The sequence below is a fragment of the Passer domesticus genome, chromosome 11, assembly GCF_036417665.1.
Source record: "Passer domesticus isolate bPasDom1 chromosome 11, bPasDom1.hap1, whole genome shotgun sequence".
Taxonomy (NCBI): Eukaryota; Metazoa; Chordata; class Aves; order Passeriformes; family Passeridae; genus Passer; species Passer domesticus.
Genome location: NC_087484.1, coordinates 2,220,374 through 2,240,778, shown reverse-complemented (window position 1 = coordinate 2,240,778; position 20,405 = coordinate 2,220,374). Strand labels below are relative to the sequence as shown.

General features: G+C 42.2%; 1 long non-coding RNA gene across 2 annotated transcripts in view; it reads right to left on the bottom strand.

Annotated features, from left to right (window-relative positions):
• LOC135278579 (uncharacterized) overlaps positions 1-20,405 on the bottom strand; it is a 106,795-nt gene that overhangs the window by 18,294 nt on the left and 68,096 nt on the right. Inside the window, exons 4-7 of one of the 2 annotated variants that reach the window (XR_010346029.1) lie at positions 18,406-18,500; positions 9,624-9,808; positions 8,383-8,726; positions 8,108-8,256 (exon numbers count right to left, since the gene is read on the bottom strand). This is a non-coding gene — a long non-coding RNA (uncharacterized LOC135278579). The remainder of the gene's footprint in view (positions 1-8,107; positions 8,257-8,382; positions 8,727-9,623; positions 9,809-18,405; positions 18,501-20,405) is intronic. The other variant, XR_010346030.1, reaches the window with a different exon arrangement.

The following is a 20,405-nucleotide window of genomic DNA, read 5'->3' as shown; positions in this document are numbered from 1 at the left end:
GTTTTTCTCTGAGGAGGAAATAGCTAATTTAACATGCTTATTAAGACAAAGGGATGAGCTCTATCCTGTTTTTAATTGGGTTATATCAAACCTAGATGGAAGGGATGTGTTTGTGGGGTCTTTACTGCAGAGCAATTAATTTAATTTACCATTTGCATTCTGCTCATTATTAAATCCACTACAATTTAATACCTAAATTAATTAATACCTAAACAACCGTGCAACAAAAAGTAAAAAGTCCATGAAGTTCAAGAGTAAATAGCAGGGATGTAGACTCCACTAACCATGGAATTCTTGTAGCATTCACTGTTTTCCCATTGCAAGAGTGCACAAACACCACCTATGGACAATAAAGTGTTTCACATTCCAATGCAGAGTTCCCAGGGGCAGACAAAAAGGAATTTAAATCTTCACAGTCACTCAGAAAATCATGGATTGGAGAGGACTGGGAGGGATCTTAAAGCTCATCCAGCTGCCATGAGAGGGACACCTTCCACTGTCCCAGGCTGCTCCAAGCCCATCCAACCTGGCCTTGGACACTTCCAGGGATCCAGGGGCAGCCACAGCTGCTCTGGGAAACATCTCCAACCATGCCCCAGCAGCTCTCAGGAAGGTGTAAAACTTCTCAGCACCTGCCCCAAAACTACTTTCCACCTTCTGCTAATGCTGCACATCCAATGCAGAAAAGTTGAGGAATATGCCATGGAAAAGAAACCCTGATTATTTTCGTACTGATGGAATTAGGTTTGAACACAGGCAAAGTAAATGTTAGTTCTTTGAATTCTGAAGCTCCTGGCACTCAGTAAAATGCAGAATGCTGAAGAGAAGGAATGGGAACAATTCCTTATAGAGAGAGAGAGGTTCAGAGCTGAGTTACAGGTCAAGGTAAAATTGCTGCCTCACAAAAGCTCCATTCACCAGGAGCAGAGCATGAGAAATTGCTGCTGTGACATGAATGCATTCCTCTCATCAGATGATTAATAAAAAGATAATGACTCCTTCAAAAAGGCAATGGTTTGATATTATTATTTTTGTCTGTGTCACACCAGAGCATGTGAGCAAAGAAAAGAATCCTTACCAAGGCAGAACAGTAAATTCTTCCCCCGAATAAAAGTTCAAATACCACTAACTAACCCATTGTGCAGATGAAAAAGGCCCAATTGAGAATAAGAATAAATATCTGGAATTCCCTCTCCTGCTCTTCATTTTGGAGACATGAAAAACCATCACACTCGAGGCAAAGTCATGAGTTGCTGTCGCTTTTTTGTGCAGTTTAAATGCTCGAGGCACTTTATGGATTTTATGGTGCCATAATACAAAATTTGCAAATATGTAGAACACTATTAGCATTGGGAAGAGATTTTAAATGCTAAGATTTAAGCTTGGTTCAGATGTCCTAGAAACAAGTGCAACAACTTGTGAATGGCAATAGATAACTTTTACAGAAGAATAAATACATATTTTGATAATTAATAACTTCCTAATTTGATTTAGAGAAGATTAATGTTAAATAATCCATAATACTGCTTTTTTGGAGGGATGTACACCTGTTTGGACTAGCCTGCTTGATTTATTTTTAGCCCATAATGGATTTATTTGCATTACCTATAAATAAAATAACACAGCCACATCTGTAGGAGATATATTGTCACCAAGTTACAATGTGACAGTGGCACTTCCAAAAATGTCCCCACCTCCTGCAAGCTTTATTGGCGTGCCACAGCGAAAGGTTAAAAATACCAATAAATAATGATTCCAGAATCATCACAGCAGTGAAAACACATAATTTTGGCATGACAAAACCATAATTCATGGAAAAATTACTCTGGTGAGCGCCCTTTGGTTCAGGTTATTTTTTTCTATTCCCAAAGGTTTCTCTGCTGTCACCTCTTGCAGATTTGTCTCATGCTTTTTTGGGCAGAGCCAAGCTGAGACCTTGGACTAAAGCCAAACTGCCCAATTTCATGGCACTGCCCCTGGCACCTGATGATTAGGATTTGATCTTTTCTATTTCCATGTATCTGTACCCCTGCAGCTCTTCAGTGTGTAACTCTGAGCTCCACACCCAGTGCCAGCTGCTGCTTCCCCATCCTGGGCAGACACAACAATTCCTCTCCAGGCCTGGCAGTCAAGGACACCTCCCTGCCTCAGGGCCAGAGATGGAAACAAAAGTGAGCTGGGGGAGCAAACTGGGGGTCAGTGACTGCATGAGCTGAAGCTGGAACTGGAGGATGAAGCCCCAAAATGCAAATGGCCCAAACTTATCCAAGTGTGAAACCTGTGAGCCGTGGAGCATTTTGGGTGCAGCCCTGGGGGGCTTGGCCTGCCCTGGATGTACCTGAAGGGCCTGCAATAAACAGAACTGCTTTTTATTCCCTTCACTCTGGTTTTAGGCAGCCCCAAAAGCCATCCCACCCAGCTGCCCAGTAGGCAGGACACATTTGGAGCTTGGATTCCCGGGGATTGGATCGCTGGCGGCTCCAGCGCTCCCGATGTTTGCGTTTCCCTTCCCGTTGTTTGCTACAATCCCCGCCAAAAGCTCACACAGTGAAAATCCACCAGAGTAACTCCTTAAGCAGCCATTCCAGCTGCCAGCTTCGCCAGCAGTGCTCCAACTTGTGCTCTGATGTTTTTTCCATCTTATCGCTCATTCATATATACATATATAAATACATACACACACACTTGTTTTTTCCCCAGGATCTGTTAAAACTCCCTTTACAGCCAGAGGAAATTTTCCTATAAACTCCAAGCTAAATTTTAAAAAGTCCTAAAGTAGCAATTAGACTGAACCTAAATCAATTGGCAGTTTATCACTTTTATATAAAGTGGCCTCTCCATAATATTTTTTATGCAAAGATATTGCTCTGTCTAGAATTTTGCTGTGGCTCTGAAAATCTTCACAACAGATCTACAAGTGTGGGCTTTTAAAATTTTCTGTCTTATCAAAAAGAAGATGAAGGTGGCATTAGTAACACAATTAGCACTCAACTTGTTTCAAGCTGTTAATGCTCAGCTTATTTTTAAGTTCTTTTTATTCTCGCCTCACCTGCAGCTACGTAAATAAAATCCAGACAACTTCCACAACACAGACACTGAAATGTGAGCTCTGCTTTCAGTAGGATTGGAGATAATTAAAAACAACTCAGCTCTCAGCACTTTCAAGTTCAGGATCAGTTTGGGAAGAGAAGCTCTTCCAACTCAAGGTTTGCTGCTGATTTTAAAACACTGAACCATCAAACCCCAGTTTAACTCCAACAACAAAATAATGAGTGGAGGGGAGGGGCAGGGAGCTCTGAGGTGGAACTCAAAGCAGCAGTGCCTTTGGAGATGGGATAAAATGGAATCGAGTCCCTGGCTGTGCCATGGTTCACAAAACAACATCATGTGCAGCCTTTTTGTTGGAATAAAAAGGAGAAGAAAGAGCCTTTTTCCCTCCCAATTAAATTATTGCCAGAAAATAGTTCCTTGCTGACAAAGTGTGTCCTTTTAAAGAAAGGAAAAGCTCTGTGCAAGTAACAAATGAGAATCTATATGGAATTTCTGATAGAGAACAAATTCTCTTAACCTGGAGGAAGAAGGATTTCTAATAAACAATCAGCATATTCATAGAGGAACTGGGGTACTTTTAATATAACCCTAAATGCCACCAAATCTCAGGGCAGGAATGTTGTGTGTTAAAATAAAAGTCTGTTTTGGGGAACTGATATTAATTGGGGATGGCTTTTGTTGATATTAATTGGGGGTGTTTTTTCTTCCTTTTAATTATGGGGTGGACTTTGAACACACAGAGATTGAACATTTACCTAATCCTTATAGCTCCACAGTAATTCTTGGGGAAGTTTATATTGCCCTGTGTTAGAGGGTTTAAATGAATGCCTTCATTACAGGTTAATAGGATGGACATCAACAACCACAAAACCAGCACCACGAGGGCACAAACCATTCATATGAAAACCAAGAATCAATCCATCCATGTCATACATTCATCCTGTGCCCACCAAAATGGAAATCTGGTACTGAATTAAAGATGAGGTCAGGAGAGTCAGAGAGTCCTGACAGATTCTGGAGCATTAACTCTTGCTATAAATGCAGCTGTCACGCCTGACAGCCATTTAACCAGGCAGAAATTCCCAAATAAATTGGTGCCCGTGCTGGGAGCTGCTCCCCCTCTCCCACAGCTGAGGGCTGACCTTTGCAGAGCACCACAAATTACCAGGAATATTCAACTCTCAGTTTTATGATGTTGTTACTGACACACCATCCCCAATAAAGATTTATGTCCTACACACCAGAAGCTGAATAAAGTTTACCTGGAAAAAGCTGAAGTGCCTCAAGGAGTGCAGCTCTGGAACAATCAATAACATCCCACCTCCTGATGTTCCATTCATTAAAAGCATAATATAGATGATAATTATAAAAGAGGAATTTCTTTTGTACTCCTGTACTTATTTTAATTAGAGGCCATAACCCTCTTCCTGCTGTATTCACGCCTCGTGTTTTTCTGTCACCAATATTAATTATTTCATTATAAAAAGAGCAGCCCAAGCTTTGAAGGCAATGAGGTAGAGATCCAAAGGTGGACTGTAGGACAGGATGCACAAATCATCAAAAGCTGAATAAACTCAACTGTAAAAACTGTGGTATCCAGTGTGCAGCACTTGTTAGACCTGGAAAGGTATTTTAAAACTGCTTCATGCTTGAAAAAATGCTGCCTAATTAATCAGGAGCACATCAAGCTAAGGCTGTGAGTAAAGTCAGTAATTGTGGTTGCTGTTAGGAAAGCAGTGCACAGTTTTCTGGAGTTTACTCAGTCATTAGAGATCAGCCTTTTGTTCCCCACATGAAAAAGGTGGCATAAGACAAGAGAAATGAAGGAAGCAAAATATGGAAGCAGAATGGATGTGGGGTTTACCTTTATGAGCTGGAATGGGAATGAGCCCTGAGGCTGGAGAATCAGAGAGGGGAGAAATGGGGAAGTTCTTTGGACTCCAGACAGGGGCAGACACATGAACCAACAACCCTGGCCCTAAATCATCATTTTCATCCGTATATTTCCCTTCAGGGGAATCCCATCACCTTCAGGTGATGCCTCAGGTTTTGGCTTTTTTGTGTTTCAGGTTCTGAGCTGCTTTCGTGTGCAGTTCTGAGCTTCACATCAGGGCATGGTGAGCTCTGTGCACAGAGCAGGGAGACAAAACAATTCCTGCTCCAGCTGGGCACCAAGGACAAATGATCCTAATCTCAGCCCAGGAGCACAAAGCCCATGGGCTGCAGAGAGAAAAACAAGCAGGGTGGGACTGCAGGGGCTGCAGTGGGGTTGGACACTGAACTGCAATGTGCACATGGAGCAGAGCTGAGCCCAGGGAGAGACCCCGGCAGCGCTCGTGCATTTTGGGGCCATTTGGGTTCATCCTGGGGGCAGCCCTGGCTGGGCTCTGGTGCTGCCCAAGGGGGATCCATGGAGGAGATCCTTTGAATCCATCCCTGCTTTATTCTGGAACTCTGGCCAGCCTCTGCTCTAGGGCAGCCTGCACAAGGCATCAGAGTCGCACAGAGAAGCCCAAAAGGATTTTCTTTTCCCAGCCCTGCTGTCTGTATGCTGAAACCCTTGCACCAATCCCCTGCTTTGTAATTTAATTATTAATATTTTTTCTGTAGTGTGTTATGCTTAAAGAGGACATTTGGAGGAAGGAAATTTTCCAGTTAGGATTGGGATTTTTTTTCCTAGTGTTTATATGTTCAGCTGAGCAGGCAACAAAGCAGTCACTTAGGGTACATCCAACACTACTCATTAGAAATATGTAGGAACAAATCCTTTAACTGTGACTACACAAATCCTACATCTTATCCCTATCTATATAACTGGCAGATGACCCAAACATGAAACTTCACAGCATTTGTGCACAGAAAGTTCATTTAAAAGTCATTTTTCTGTCTTTATCTGTTATTTATGAGCAACTTCCAGCACTGGGAACCACAGTGTGGGCAGTGTTCCACAGATCAGCCCCCCCAGCTGACTTAGTGCACTCAAAAGTGCAAACAAACAAGCAGAATCCTGGTTTTGCAGATTTAAGTCTTTGAGTAATGCCTGTGGCTTGCTGAAAATCCTTTTTTATTGAAAATTGAATATGTCAGCTCAGCCATCACTTTAATTTGTTTTAAAAGATTTATTAGGGTTTGATGGTTTTCCTCTTGCTTGATTTTCATGTGTTTTCCTGATGAAATTAAAATCATTGGAGCTTCCACTAGAGAAGAACTTCATCAATGTGTCAGGAGGAGCACAATTTTAATAAAACACTTCGGGAAAGTTTCCTGAGGAAACATTTTTTTAAACTTTTGAGGAGGCACAGGGAGCTCATGGGGCTGGAGAAAGGCAAAGCACAGCACTAACAAGCCACAGAGCTGAGCTTTACATTCTGTATTTACTGGAGGAGCTTCTGCTTCTCTTTAGCAGCACAGTCACAGCTCTCCCCTGCTCCTTGTGCACTTCCAGGCACTGGTGGAAAATCTCAATATTAACAACTTCCCCTGACAGCGTTCAGGAGGGTGTTTTAACACTCCCTGTCAGCCTGAAACATCCAGGCACCTGCAATAAACCTGTGATTCATCATTCATCAGGCAGCAGGGGAATGCAGAGGCCTCCAGCTGTGTCTTCCTCAGGAGACTTTTCCAGCTCTGGGACCTGGATGCCTCCCAGCTGGGGATGGGGGACCTTGGGCTCCCTGTCCCTGTGGTTTGGTGCAAAATTTTCCATTCCAGCTTTTTTAGGAGTAATTTTAGCATGTCACTTATCTTTTAAGGTGTCCTTTATCTTTCAGCTGCACCCACCATCATCATTTCACCCCTGAGACCCAACACGGGTCTCTCATGGAACACTCAACATTCAGCACCGTGGAGAATTAACAGAGGACCCTGAAAAATCCCAGGGAATGTCAATTAAATATGGGGCAGGAATTGCTCCCTGGGAGGGTGGGGAGGCCCTGGCCCAGAAAAGCTGTGGCTGCTCCATCCCTGGAAGTGCCCAAGGCCACGTTGGGATGGGGCTTGGAGCAGTCTGGGATAGTGGAAAATATCCCTGCCACGGTAGGAGGTGGAACAAGAGCTTTAAGGTCCCTTCCAACCTTCAAGAACATCAAGTCCAACCATGCTTCAAAATATAATTTTCAAAAAATTTAAATGGAGAGCAGCTAAAAATATCTAGAAATTAAAGGTATTTTAATAACCCCAGAAATCAAAGTTTGAGATCTTCTTTCATGAAGCTTGACATAAAATATACCCTATATAAATATATAAATAACCCTATAAATACACCCCATATAAATATGTATATGTTTCAAAGTGTTCTGCTTCCCTTTGGTGCTCAGCAGTAATAAAATATAACTCCATGTGCTCTCCAGGTATCACAGGAAATAAAATCTGTACCTGCAAAGGAACTCCACTTTGATTTAGAAAATTGTCTGTCCCTCACAAATTACACTCTGCCAGCAGAAACGTTTAAAAAATAGATTTGAAACATCCTTCCAGTCAGTTAAAATTATTTAAAGAGAACATTTGGGAAAAGCTGTGGGATAGACACAGGAAAATACTACAAGGCAGCCCCATCCAACATGGAAATGAGACACCAGAACCACAATGCAAATTCTGTCAGGTCTGCATTGCCAATCTTTCCTCAGAAGATCCAGACTAAATTAATATTCAGGAAGGGGGAAAAAAAGGAACTGAGTGCTAAGAAACACAAAGCGATGGATTCAGGGGAGAACGGTCTGAACCATCCATGCCCTTTTGAGTTTCAATGTGAGTCGTAGCAAAGCAGGAAAATAATGGGAATCATTTCCAGCAGCTGAGAGCAGAGCTCTTTTGGCTGGAAAAGCAGCTGAAACTTTAGGATATTTAAGCAGGATGAAAAAGAATACAGAAAATATTAGAATGCATTAAATAAATCCCTGATTCCCTCCTGGAACCTCATGCTCAGAAGCACCCCATTGGACTGGCGGCTTTTGGAAAGAGGCAATAGAACCATTATTGACATGGAAAACTGTCTAAAGCAGCATTGTTTGCCTTGGACACAAGGGAAATAAGAAATAAATAAAAAGCCCAGACTTACAACAGCAAAGGGATGGTGGAATCCTGTTCTCCAGTCCCCTGATGTAAAAATTCAGGAACAGCATGAGGGCACAAAGCAGGCAAGAGGATTTCTTCCATACAAGACTGAATTAGGCACCTGAAATCCTCACCACAAGGACTTCACCGAGGCTGAGAAAAAAAACCAATATTCCAGCTGTTAAAAACACCTGGATTCCTTTACAGATCATGAGGGCAGGCAAAGCTACAGTATTAATTAAAACAATTAAAAAATAGATATTAAAATTAATTTCTAACCTGTTAGAACCAGATTTTTTGGAGCGCACAAATGATGTCATCTTGCTGGATAGCTGGAATGGTTTGAAAGGAATTTGGTGCTTTCTTCATGTCAAGGCAGAGAGGGGACATGGTCTGGAACCAAGCACTGCACGGGCTGAAGCTCACATCAGTGCTCCCTGCCAGCACCTCATTTCAACAGCTCCTCAGATGGGTTTAGTGGTTTGGAAGCTTCTGGTCGTAGTTCAGATTCCAGTTTTGGTGCTTCTCCTTTCATTGTGGGCACCAGAAATTGATTTCCACTCATCTGAGGCCACCCCAGGGTGAGTTGTGGTGAGGATTAACAATGCTGAGGGCAACAGGGGCTGTAGGAGAGAAAATTCAGTCCAAGACTCGCATGGACCAACACTGGGAAGCCAACTCTCTGAATTTAAACTCCCCAGATTCAAACCAGGGGTTCTGGAAAGGAAGAAAGAGCAGGTTCAGAAGGCTCAAGGAGCAGAATGAGCAGAGGGACACGGAGAAGCCACCAGAGAGGGCTGGGGTGGAGAAGGGAAGAAGAACAGTCACTGGGATTGGAGTTTTAAAAGAGCTTTTAACACTGTGGACACTACAGGTTTTGGCCCATTGCTGTTTCCAAAAGGGACTTTCACTAATCTTAAATCAATCCCAAATATTCATGAAAAAAACAGTTATTAGGCTGGCTCTAAGCTCTGCCTAAATCCTACAAGCAACACTTGCATCTCTGCACTGCTGGAGCCACCAGCAGGGTCCTGACACAATCTTTAGGTCATTCCTCCCTTTCCAGTTCAATTCCCATTCCAGTTCTGTTCATCCCCACACTTTTCCTGCTCCCTGTGCTATGAACATCCCCTGCTTCCACACAGGAGCTCAGGTGCTGAGGTCTCCCTCCACAGGAAAAAAAAAAGTTCATTTATCCATTCTGCCTATTTTTAAAAGTCTGAAAGTATTTAACATTAAAAAAAAAAAAACATTCTTAGCAGCAAATAAGGAAATGCATGAATTTGGTGTAAATGCTGATCACTTAGTGATAAGGAAAAGATGGAAAAGACTACAAAATTATTTTCTCTGTTATTGGATCAATGTGCAATTGATTAATTTGGAGGCAAGGACAGAGATTTCTCTTATCTCTTATTGATGTTGTAGCTGCAATATTTCAAATGAAAAGTCTAGATTTCCAATTCACATAAAAAAAAGTCGATTTTTTTAACCATCTCATGCATGATACTGTGTATTTTTACCTCCATTTCTGGCTGGATATGAAAATTGGCAACTTGTCCTGTTTTGAGCTTCTCTGGTGGACGAAAGGATGAATTTTCTTCTCCAGCACAGCCAAATCCAAATGTGCAGGCTGGGATTTTGCCAGATGACAATGAACTCCCAGCTTGTGTTTAACAGAGCTCCCAGATTGATTATTAAATGATTTCTGAAAGGCAAAGGGATGCTGTTGGGACTGACCTAAATAGGGAAGTGTCAGTGTTGATAAATTCTTCAGCAAATGTAGAACAGGTGAAGGCTCACATTTCAGTAATGATGTGCATTCCCAGCCACGACAAATAATTGGGAACTGCTTTTTCTGTTTGTGCCCTGCTCAGAGCAATTGCTGGAACAGCAGTTAAGGTGTGAACATATTTTATATTAATTTAGCTCACTGTCCCACTCCTCTGCATCCTGCCAAAGCTGTGGTTTCTCCATTCCCTTGATCTTCAGTCCTAAAGATGCAACAGCAGCTCTGACATCGATCAAAGTTTCTGGATTCCCATCTAAGGCAGCCAAAATCCAATAAGCAAAGTCCAGCCAGGATCAGGGAGATGGAGACATCCTTGAATTTTGAGGTGAAATAACTTAAGGAAGGCTTGGTGTTATTTCACACATTCTGCATTTTTCTGGGTCCCTTGTCCTGTCCCCTGGCTCTGCACATTGTAATGGCAATAACCCAGAATATAAAAGAGTGTAATAAAAAAAAAAAAGGGGGGGAGAAAGAAAACCTTATTAATGCTTTTCTTTTCCTCTTAAGGAATAGTTTTCCCATGAAGTGCTTTCCCTTTTTCTGGACACAAAGGGAGATTCTCATCCCTGCCTCTAAAACACAGAATGACTATTTACAAGAGCTTGCAGTGCCAGGACAAGAGGGATTGGCTTCAAACTTCCAGAGGGCAGGGATGGATGGAATTTTGGGAAGGAATTCCTCACTGAGGGTGGGGAGGGCTGGCACAGGGTGCCCAGAGCAGCTGGGGCTGCACCTGGATCCCTGGCAGTGCCCAAGGCCAGGCTGGACAGGGCTTGGAGCAGCCTGGGATGGTGGAAGGTGTCCCTGCCATGGCATGAGGATGAAAAAGGTGATCCTTAATGTCCCTTCCAAACCATTCCATGATTCTGGGATTCCCAATTGTGGAACCTCTGGGACAGCAGCAGTTTATTCCTGATGCTCTCAGCCTGCCTAATGCTCTCTCATTCAGCAGTGTATTTATTCCCAGATCTTTTTAAGAAAAAATAAACTTCCATGAACATAATACCTACACCAGTGTTCCAAAGGGGAGGGATTTAATGTTAATCACGATTAATATGATCTCTCCATTATCCTAAATTAAGTTTTATCCCAGCTAATCTAAAGGAGGGTTAAATTAAAGCAGCTTGAGTAGGCTCAGCAGCTGCTGCAGCCTCACCTGACAGGTCTCTATCCCACCTTTCCCATCTCTCCAGGGGAAATTTCCCATTAAACCCTGATTTACCCCCAGGCAGATCCTTCTTGATCACAAGGACAGTGACACTAAGAGGACTAAAGGTTATTCTAGAGTAGCACAGCTTGTTACTCTCCTATCAAAAATCCACTCCCAGGGCACTCTGGCCACTCAGAAGTCATTACTGGAATAACAACTTCCACAGGAACCCCTAAGCCTCCCCTCAGAGCCTGGCCCTGTTTTAAGTTGCCAAATGCTCGTTAGCGTTTTGTGCAATTACACACCTACTCATGAGCTCCATAAAATTCACTCAGTGCCTTTCTGCTTTCAACACTGTTCATGTTGTGGCTGCAACAGGAATCTGAGAGCTGGGATTTGTAATCTCATTTTGGAGCTGGAATCCCAGGGCCAGAATGCAAAATATCCTCTGTTACGCCTCACCTCTGCAACTCTCCATAAATATATTTATTGTGAGATTTTTAAGAGATCATCCATTTCTCTGTAGCAGAATTTCCTTGATGTTTTTTCCTGGATATAAATATTTTTTCTGACAATCTTCATCAATGAACACTCATAATTCTTACCTTTATGATGTTGCTTTTACATGAACATTAATTTGATTATATCAGGCCAATAAACAGCATTATTAGCTGCACAGTTCCTCATGTTATTTGGATAAATTAAGCTCTAACTCATTAGTAAAATAATTTCTAAAAATCAATATTTGGATGGATTACAGACAAGGAGCTCTGAATTGACTTAGTGCCCTCAATAAGTAATTTATCACCAAATATTTCTAATAAACTACACTCCCAACTCTCCTGAAGTACATCATCCAGGCTGCCATTTAAATATATGCCAAATATTAACCCAAATATCCAGGCACACAAACCTCAGCCTCTTCAGAGATGAGCTGGACATTCTGCTGTCACCTGTAAAGCTTGGCAGGAGAGCTCACAAAACATCTCTTTGAGTGTTAGCACTGGAATTCAAAATATTTGGGATTTATTCGACTTTCACTGAGAAGGGCGAGTCCAAAAAAGTCCTGGGTGACAAAGAACAGCCCCTGAATCAGTTTTGTGCTTGATGTAATCCAGATTTGTGTAAAATACAATCTAACCAAGCAGACATGAGGAGCTGGAGAAGAGTTGCTGGAGAATAGTGGGGGAGACTGGGGGAAGGTTTCTCCAGAAAAACCATTTCCATCCCAGCTCTCACTTTGCCTGGGCTCGAGGATTAAAGCAGCATGGCAGTGCTCCAGATAAACTTTCTGTGAAAATTAGGAGCTCTTTCAATCAATATTGGATTTTTTTCTCTCATATTTTAGCTTGGACTTGGTTCTGTTAAATTTGCTACACACGCTCGCAGCGCTTGATTTGGGCAGCGCACGCCACGTGTACAGATGCCAAAAACCAGGAGAAAATCCTCTGCAATCCTCAAATGACAAAAACCAGTGGTGCAGGACAGCACTAAACAGCAGCAGTTGGGTTTTGGCTCTGGCTTCTCAAACAAGATCCAAAACGCAAACAGGAATTTGGAACAAAACTCCAAAACTCAGACACCGCCCTCAAAAGCACCAAGAGACACAAAAGATGACTTTGACAACCAAGAAAGAGCTCTTTTTTTTTTATGATTCCCCCCAAAATTAAAGCTATTTTTTTCAGCAGGGTGTCAGCTGCAAACATTAAATCCATGGCATGAGGGATGGTTTGCTCAGTGCTGAGATTGCTCAAGAACAGCTCCAAATGACCCTCCCGGTGGTGGCAAAGTCGGTGTCAGCTTGAATTACAAGTTACATAAATCCCAGTTACACAAGTTAGAACCCTTCAGAGCTGCTCCAACTCGTGCACTGAATTATTTGGCCAGGTTTCCCTTTCTGTTTCCAAAAAGACTGGTTCATTTGATGCTTTTTTTGCCCCCTCTGCCATTTTCCCACTTTTCCCCCTCTGTGTTTCCAGGAAGAAGCACCGACCAAAACCCAGCCCCTCCTGCTTTTCCTCCCAGAAATTCTCCATGAATATTCCTAGTCTGGAGAAAACAGGATGAGGTGTAAATAAAATATCTAGAATAACACTGGGTGGGTTAATTGGGTCAAATAACTAATCTAACTCTCCTTATGCAACCATTTCTTCTAAAATCCAATCCAATTTTCTGGGGCAAAAAACCCTCATTAAACTATTCCTTAAATCTGTGTTCAATGTATATTTAACTACAAGAGGGCAGGAGTTTTAGCAGAGCATCTCCACATAAGTTGGCCTAAATACCTCCAATATTGGCATTTTACTCAGTAATTAACATAATTTACACTATAGAGCTTATTTGCTCTCCAAAAATCAATCCCTCTGCTCTGATATATTCCTGAGGAAAAAAAAAATCAAAAAGAAAAAAGATAAAATCTATTTCCAAAGACTTTTATAGAGTAAAATCATTTAGTTGCTGGATGGATTTAGCTGCCCTGCTGTGAGGTCAAACCTAGGAGGCAGATAATGTTTACATTAATGTGGCAGAGGGTTTACAGCTCCTTTCTTTAAGCATTCTTCTCCACTGCCCTTATTTCACCATGAAAAGAGAATTTAACTACTCCCAACCCCAGCCCCTAGGCATGCAGGTTTTCTTTACAGAGAAAAATTACGTGTACAGTTTATAAAGATAACGTGTAAAATAGGAAAATACAGAAAGGTAACGTGTTTTAAAATCTACACACAGAGAAATAATAATAATAATAATAAAAAAGTGCAATCTGTTGAAAATTCCCTCCCACGCCCTCTCCCCAAGCCTTTAATCTCTCCTGTCACCTTCCTTGGTGGCTCCATGCCCTGCCTGGGGTGCAGGGATGGAGACAGCCCAGGCTGCCCCAGCTGTGGGCACAGCCAGGGCTTGGAGAGTGACAAATGATGTTCTGTGCCTTGTTCTCACTGACTTCTCCTGAATTAGTTCTGTGGAAAGGTCAACTTTTGTGTAAGACACCAGAATTTCACAGCAGATTCCTGTTTCCTGCATTACTCTGGCACATGTTTTCACCTCAGTACATCGGAGCAGGTAAGGAGTGAGAAATAATCTGCTCATCCCTGCAGGGTGACAAAGCTCCTTTCCTGGGGGGCTGGAATGACATTCAGCTTCCAAAGCATCCAAATTCCCAACCAGGAAACAAAGCAAGACACCTTGTTGTTTTGTTCAATAATATTTTTCATAATTACAATAATAATATTTTAAATTCAATTAATTTGGGGCCCCTCAGTTACAGCCAGTTTAAAAGAGGGGCTCCAAATTAATTAACACATCACATTTTGCTCTAGCACATGGCTGCATTTGCTTGTAGGAAAAGATATTATTATTTTCCAGCAGCTGATCACTTTGTCACCTCTAATAAACAACTACAATTTGAAGTTCAACAGGTTGACAAGGAGGGGCTGTATCTGCATCAGGGAGATAACACACCTTGACTCCAGCAGAGCAAGGGAGTGCCCAGCACTCCGTGGCACATTTGTGAGGGGGAAATAGAGCATGCAACTAATCCTCCAGAGTGCTGCTGTTTTATTTGAGGAGATTTACTCCATGCTCTGTTTCACCCATCCAAAAGCAGCTAGTTTAATTCAAGATATTTGTGCCTGACCTTTTTTTTTCCTATTAAGATTTAGTGCTTTTAATTTAGAAAAAAAATATTTTTCTGTTTTTCTTGTGCCTAATTGGGATGGCTGAAGTGCAAGATATTTGTGTACAATGTGCAACTATCAATGAGTTTTTGGGGTTAAATTTAAACAATACAGAGCATCCTCAGATTCCTCTGAAGGCAGAGTCAGAGGGTTCACAAGAGCCCAGAAAAAATCTGTCTCCTTGTTGCTAACAAACTGTATTTTATTGTTTAGGGGCAACGAAAGGAGGGCTCAGCAGTTTGAGTCACCACTGATGTAATATTAACACCCTGTCCACTCTGGGCCTGAGGCAAAATCCACTAAAATCAGAAGAAATTCCATCAACTCCAACAGATTTTCTATTAGACTCTACCTCAGCAATTCTCAGGGTGAGATCTGGGCTATGGATAATGGGAAAGGTCTCTGTGACTTCAAGGGAAGTAGAATTGCTCCTACTGCAGTTAATGGGCAAAAAAAAAGGTTCAGTTCTGTTTTCCTGCTTATGGTGTGAGGAGAAATTCTGGGAATGACACCTCTGATCCGTTATTTACCTTCTGTGATGTTTTATATCATAAGGACACAGGAAAACAAGAAAATCAGAATTCCTGAGTGCATCTTAAAAGAACCAATTTCATTTTCAAAATAATCAGTCCCATTCTCTAATCTGTTCTCTTGAGGGTATGAAAACAGTCTTCCCTTTGAACTGCCTCAGATTTGGGGTGGGTTTTTCCCTGCTTTTCTTTTAGCAATGCCATTAAACGGTGGCCTGCACCCAGGAGATCACAGCTAATGATGTACAACTCCTGCCACAAAGGCTTTATTTGCTCTTCAGCTCCATTTGTTGAACAAGATCAGAGTTCTTGCTTTGTTAGAACTTCTTTTGGGATGTGTTTCGAGGAGCCAGATGTCAAAAAATCCAACCTGAGAATTAACTCCAGTCACTGTCAGAGCTAAAATATGTTATTATGCCTGTACTGCATGTGTCTGTGACTGATTTAAATGATGCCTTCCACAGACTGCTTAAACCAAATTTAAATCTCTATTTATAGTGTGTAATCAGCTGTCTGGCACAATCCTCCCTATGGAGACATTCCCATCTTTTCTGGTGCCTCTATGGCTATTCCTGGAATATCACCACGTCCAAAACACACTCCATGAGTAAAGCTACAGCCAAAGGAAATCTAATTTCCCTTCAGTACACACTGCAGAAGTATTTAGGCAAAATGCTCTTCAGAGACCATTTTCCCTGTAGTCTGAAAAACCCTCGTGTGGCATCTGACACTTGAGAAAGCAAACAGAGCCAGGCAGGACAAAGCCAAAACTTCCCAAAACGAGACCTTTTGGCCAACAGCTTTCTCGGGAGAAGGGCTAGGGAAAGGGAAAATTGCTTCAAACTCACAGGGGCAGGCTGGGATCAGTTCTTGGGAAGGAATTGTTCCCTGGAAGGGTGGTGAGGGGCTGGGCTGGGATTCCCAGAGCAGCTGGGGCTGCCCCTGGATCCCTGGCAGTGCCCAAGGCCAGGCTGGACACTGGGGCTGGAGCAGCCTGGGACAGTGGGAGGTGTCCCTGCCATGGCAGAGGTGGAATGGAATGATCCTTTAAGCTCCTTTCCAACCCAGAAACTTCAATGATTCTATGACCAAATGTTTTTGGTCTGTGTTATCTAATGAGATTTTTATTTCAGCCTGTACCAGCACTTTTTAGCTGTTCCTACACACCCAATACCTTTATACCACACAAAACCAGCCATGGAAAGACCTAGAAACTCCCTAAAATTTCAGAACCTGCTGCCTCTGGCTTGCTCTCACCTCCAGCAGCAGAAGCCCCTCTGCCTTCCCACCCCAGGAATTTGCCAGGTTTATGTCTCCAGCTTGTCCAAAACCAGGACATTTCCGATAATGAGAGCAGCCTGAATGACACTGATTTGCTGCCTCAGATTTCACCACCCAAATCCAAAAAAGAAAACAAAAGAAGTGAGGAACATCTTTGGAGACACTTCTCCCAATAACCCAATGTCAGGACTTGGACTGGCTCAAACACCAAAAACACACTAAACCAACAATTTAGCTCATACTAAATATTCATAATATCACCACCAATGACATTTTTCTACCTCATCCTGGTTACAAAATCATGTTCTGTTCTACTGCGCTTCACAACATTTTAAATGGCAAACTACAAACTGCAGCCTTTAGAAAGTTAAAAAGCAAACCCCAACTTCCTTTCTAATTTGAATCCTGTTGTCACAGAGCAGGAGCAGATGTGCAAATGTTTGTTTACTCGGTTCTTGATAGTAGGCATTTGCCAGCAGATGCATGAAATTAATTTCTGCCCTAGTATTAAAAATCATTTCCTCCATTTAAATGTCTCCTTGATAAAGAAACAGGATCATGAAGTGGTTCAGTTGATGAAGCAGCACAAATAGAAACAATAGTTCCTATTTTAGGAGTGCTATTTCTATTTGCTTAGATTGCACAGGGTGTCTTGCAGGAAAACAAATAATTATTTTTCAAATCTTCCATCCAAACATTTTCCTTTGGAATGCGCTCCAAGGGCAGCATACAAAAAGATGCATTTTGAACTGCAATAACAGGAATTTTGATGTCAGGTGGGTTTCACACAGTAAAAGGAAAAGGTAGGAATTCATGTCCTTGGTCTTCCCTCATTTTTCACTTTTGGGGAGCACAGGGAAGTTGCAAAAGAAAATTTTATTCCCAGAGTATTTTTATTTTGGGCTCAAGGATGTGTCCACAGGAAGCCTTTGAGGCTGACAGAGAGAAAGAGAGGGGAGCTTGTCCTGGAACCAATGCTCCTCTTGGGCTCCTGGTTGTCCTTTTGGAATTTCCAATTCTGCAACAGGATTTCAGAGAATTCCTGATATTCACATGCCTATACTCCAAGGATTGCCAAATTCCTGATCCTACAGCTTCTGTAGGATCATAATAGCAGTTTCATTAGTTTCATAATGCTTCTAACTTCAACTAGCTTCTGTAGTTTCACAATAAATCTCAATAAATAAATAAGTAAAGCGCTACCATGGTGTTAACTCCTATAAATCCATTATTTTTTAAGCAGAGCTGCCTCAGAAACTGAGAAATAAAAAATTGAATTTAATTTTCCCACATAACCAACCCATCCAGTCTGTGGACTGTCCCAGGGCAGAGGTGTCACCTGTGGGCAGGTGGCCTCATTGCAGCCACCAGCCCAGTAATTCCCATGGAAGCTGTTCCCAGAGCAGGAGGGGAGCACCAGGCTGGACAATTATTTCATGGCTTAAACAGGGACTAGAACCAGCATCAAAAAAACCTCCTGGAATTTCTAAAATAATAGATCAAATTTGGTTAATTTCATTGTTACAAACCTGTAATAGCCTTACTATTATAATAAATAAGTAATTAAATAAATTGTTTTGTTTTCTGCAACCATCCTTTAAGCCTCAGTAAAGTGTTATTTCATAAGTGGCTCAAGAAAGTAGGAATTGCAGAACTGGAGCAAACAGGATAATTGGAAAATGGTGGTCTGAACTGTACTTTAGATTGGTTACTTTGAATTTTTGCCAAGCCCCCACACTCTGTTTGGGAATGTACTTCCCAATCCAGCTGCACTTCACTCCACACAGAACCTGGAGCTAATTTATTTGCTTAATTTCAAGTGGCAAAGGAACAGTAACCCATCAGTCAAAGGAATGTTCCCATCTGGGAGAGTGTCACCTGTAAATCCATCGATTATCCCTGAGCTGGCACCCAGGCAATGACGTTGACGCATGGCTGTGTCACCGAGGCACTGGGACCACTGAGCAGGAACACTGTAAAATGGGAGAGGTTTGGAACAGCCTGAGCCTTCTTTTCACAGTCTCTGGGCTTCACCACGCCCAAAACACCCCAAAAAATCCAGAAAACCAAGCAAAGAACCCAAAAACAACAAACAAACCACACCAAACCAAATCACACCAAACCACACCATCACAAACCACACCAAACCACACCACAACAAACATAGAAAAGGAAAATTAAAGTATAACTTGTTGCACAGCCTTTCCAGGCCGTGATCACAAAATTATTCGAGTTGGAAAATACTTCCAAAATCATCAGGTCCCCCACTAACCCGTGTTCCTAAACACCATGCCACAGATTTTGTGAACACTTCCAGGAATGGCAACTCCAACCCTCCCTGGACAGCTTGTTCCAAATTCTTCACAGCCCTTTTGGTGAAGGAATTTTTTCTAATATCCAATCTAAACCTCCTCTGGAGAAAACTTGAGGCTGTTTCCTCTTGTTACCAGGGAGAAAAGACTGATTCCCACCTGGCCACAATTTCTTTTCAGGGAGTTTTAGGGAGCAAATGACTTTGTGAGATTCCACAGTTCCACAAATACAACCAGAGCCCCACCACACAGAGCTCCTCTCAGGAAAAGACCCCATAGCACTTAATTAATTACTGAATTAATTTAAGCTCCACAACATGCCACTCCACATTTGAAGACACTTTTTATCTGGGTCCATTTCTGGTGTCTGTTCCTGGATCACTGGATCCATCCTGGATCAGTGGATGCCATCCCATGGTGATACCATGGAATAATATATAAATATTCCCCTAAAAATATCCCTGCTGCTCCATGCTGATCCTATCACTCTTCCAGACAAATGACCTGGGAGGGTGGCAGCTCAGAAATCCAGGATATTTTGGCAAGTCCCGCCCTGTGATGGCTGGAATCAGGAGCCAAAGCTGGTCCTTGCAATGACAGCTGCAGGAGAGGCTGACACGAGGTCTGCTGTAAACAAATTAAAAATTCCTTCACTTGCCTACATTTTATCTCAGGTGAATCTCTGCAATGCTTAGCAGCGCCTTATATTAAAACTCTGCTTTAAAATCCAGTGTTAATTAAGCAATTAAGGATGGCAAGGCTGATTTTATGGCCTCGTTTACTCCTGGGTGATTGTGCTGTGAGGTGAGCTCCACCAGCCATGTTTTATGGCCTTGTGAAAAGCTGGCTTCCTTTCTCTCATTGCTTTTACAACAGATCATAATGAATTCTTCTTTATGTATTTTAAATTATTTGCTTGATAACAAAGTGGTTTTATTATTTGCCACATTAGCATAAGGTGCTGTCAGCTGGAGTTCAGCAGTAGTTAGAGACATATTTGCACTGGTAGCAAATTAAAGCACTCCAGATAAAAAAACAACCTAGAAAAGTGCAGCAGCAACATTCATCACAAATTTAGAAACAGAGAGGATTTTGGAATACAGAAGATTCAGCTTGGGGAATGAGGATATGGATTTTGGTGGGCATTGCTTATGGGATTTATAGGACACAGAGGCACTGAGGGAGGCAGGTGGGTCAAAATGATGGATTTTAGGCAGAAAATATCATTTGGAAAATGCTCCAGGCACAAGGTGAGATTGTTGGGGTGTCCTGGGCAGGGCCAGCAGCTGGACTGGATGACCCCTGTGCTCCCTTCCCACTCTGTGATTCTGTGAGTTTTGGGAATTCGGGGACCAAATCTGTGTGATATTTCTTATTATGAGCATTTTGTACTGCAGAACCAAACAGAAACACTCATTGATAGACTAAAATGAGCTCCAAAGCACATGAAGACTGTTCCCAGTTAAATCCCAATCCCACCTAAACTGTGCCAGGACATTCTCAAAATTAGTGACAAGGGCAAAGGGGGAAGAACATAATATTGCTTTTGATAAAAAACATGATTCA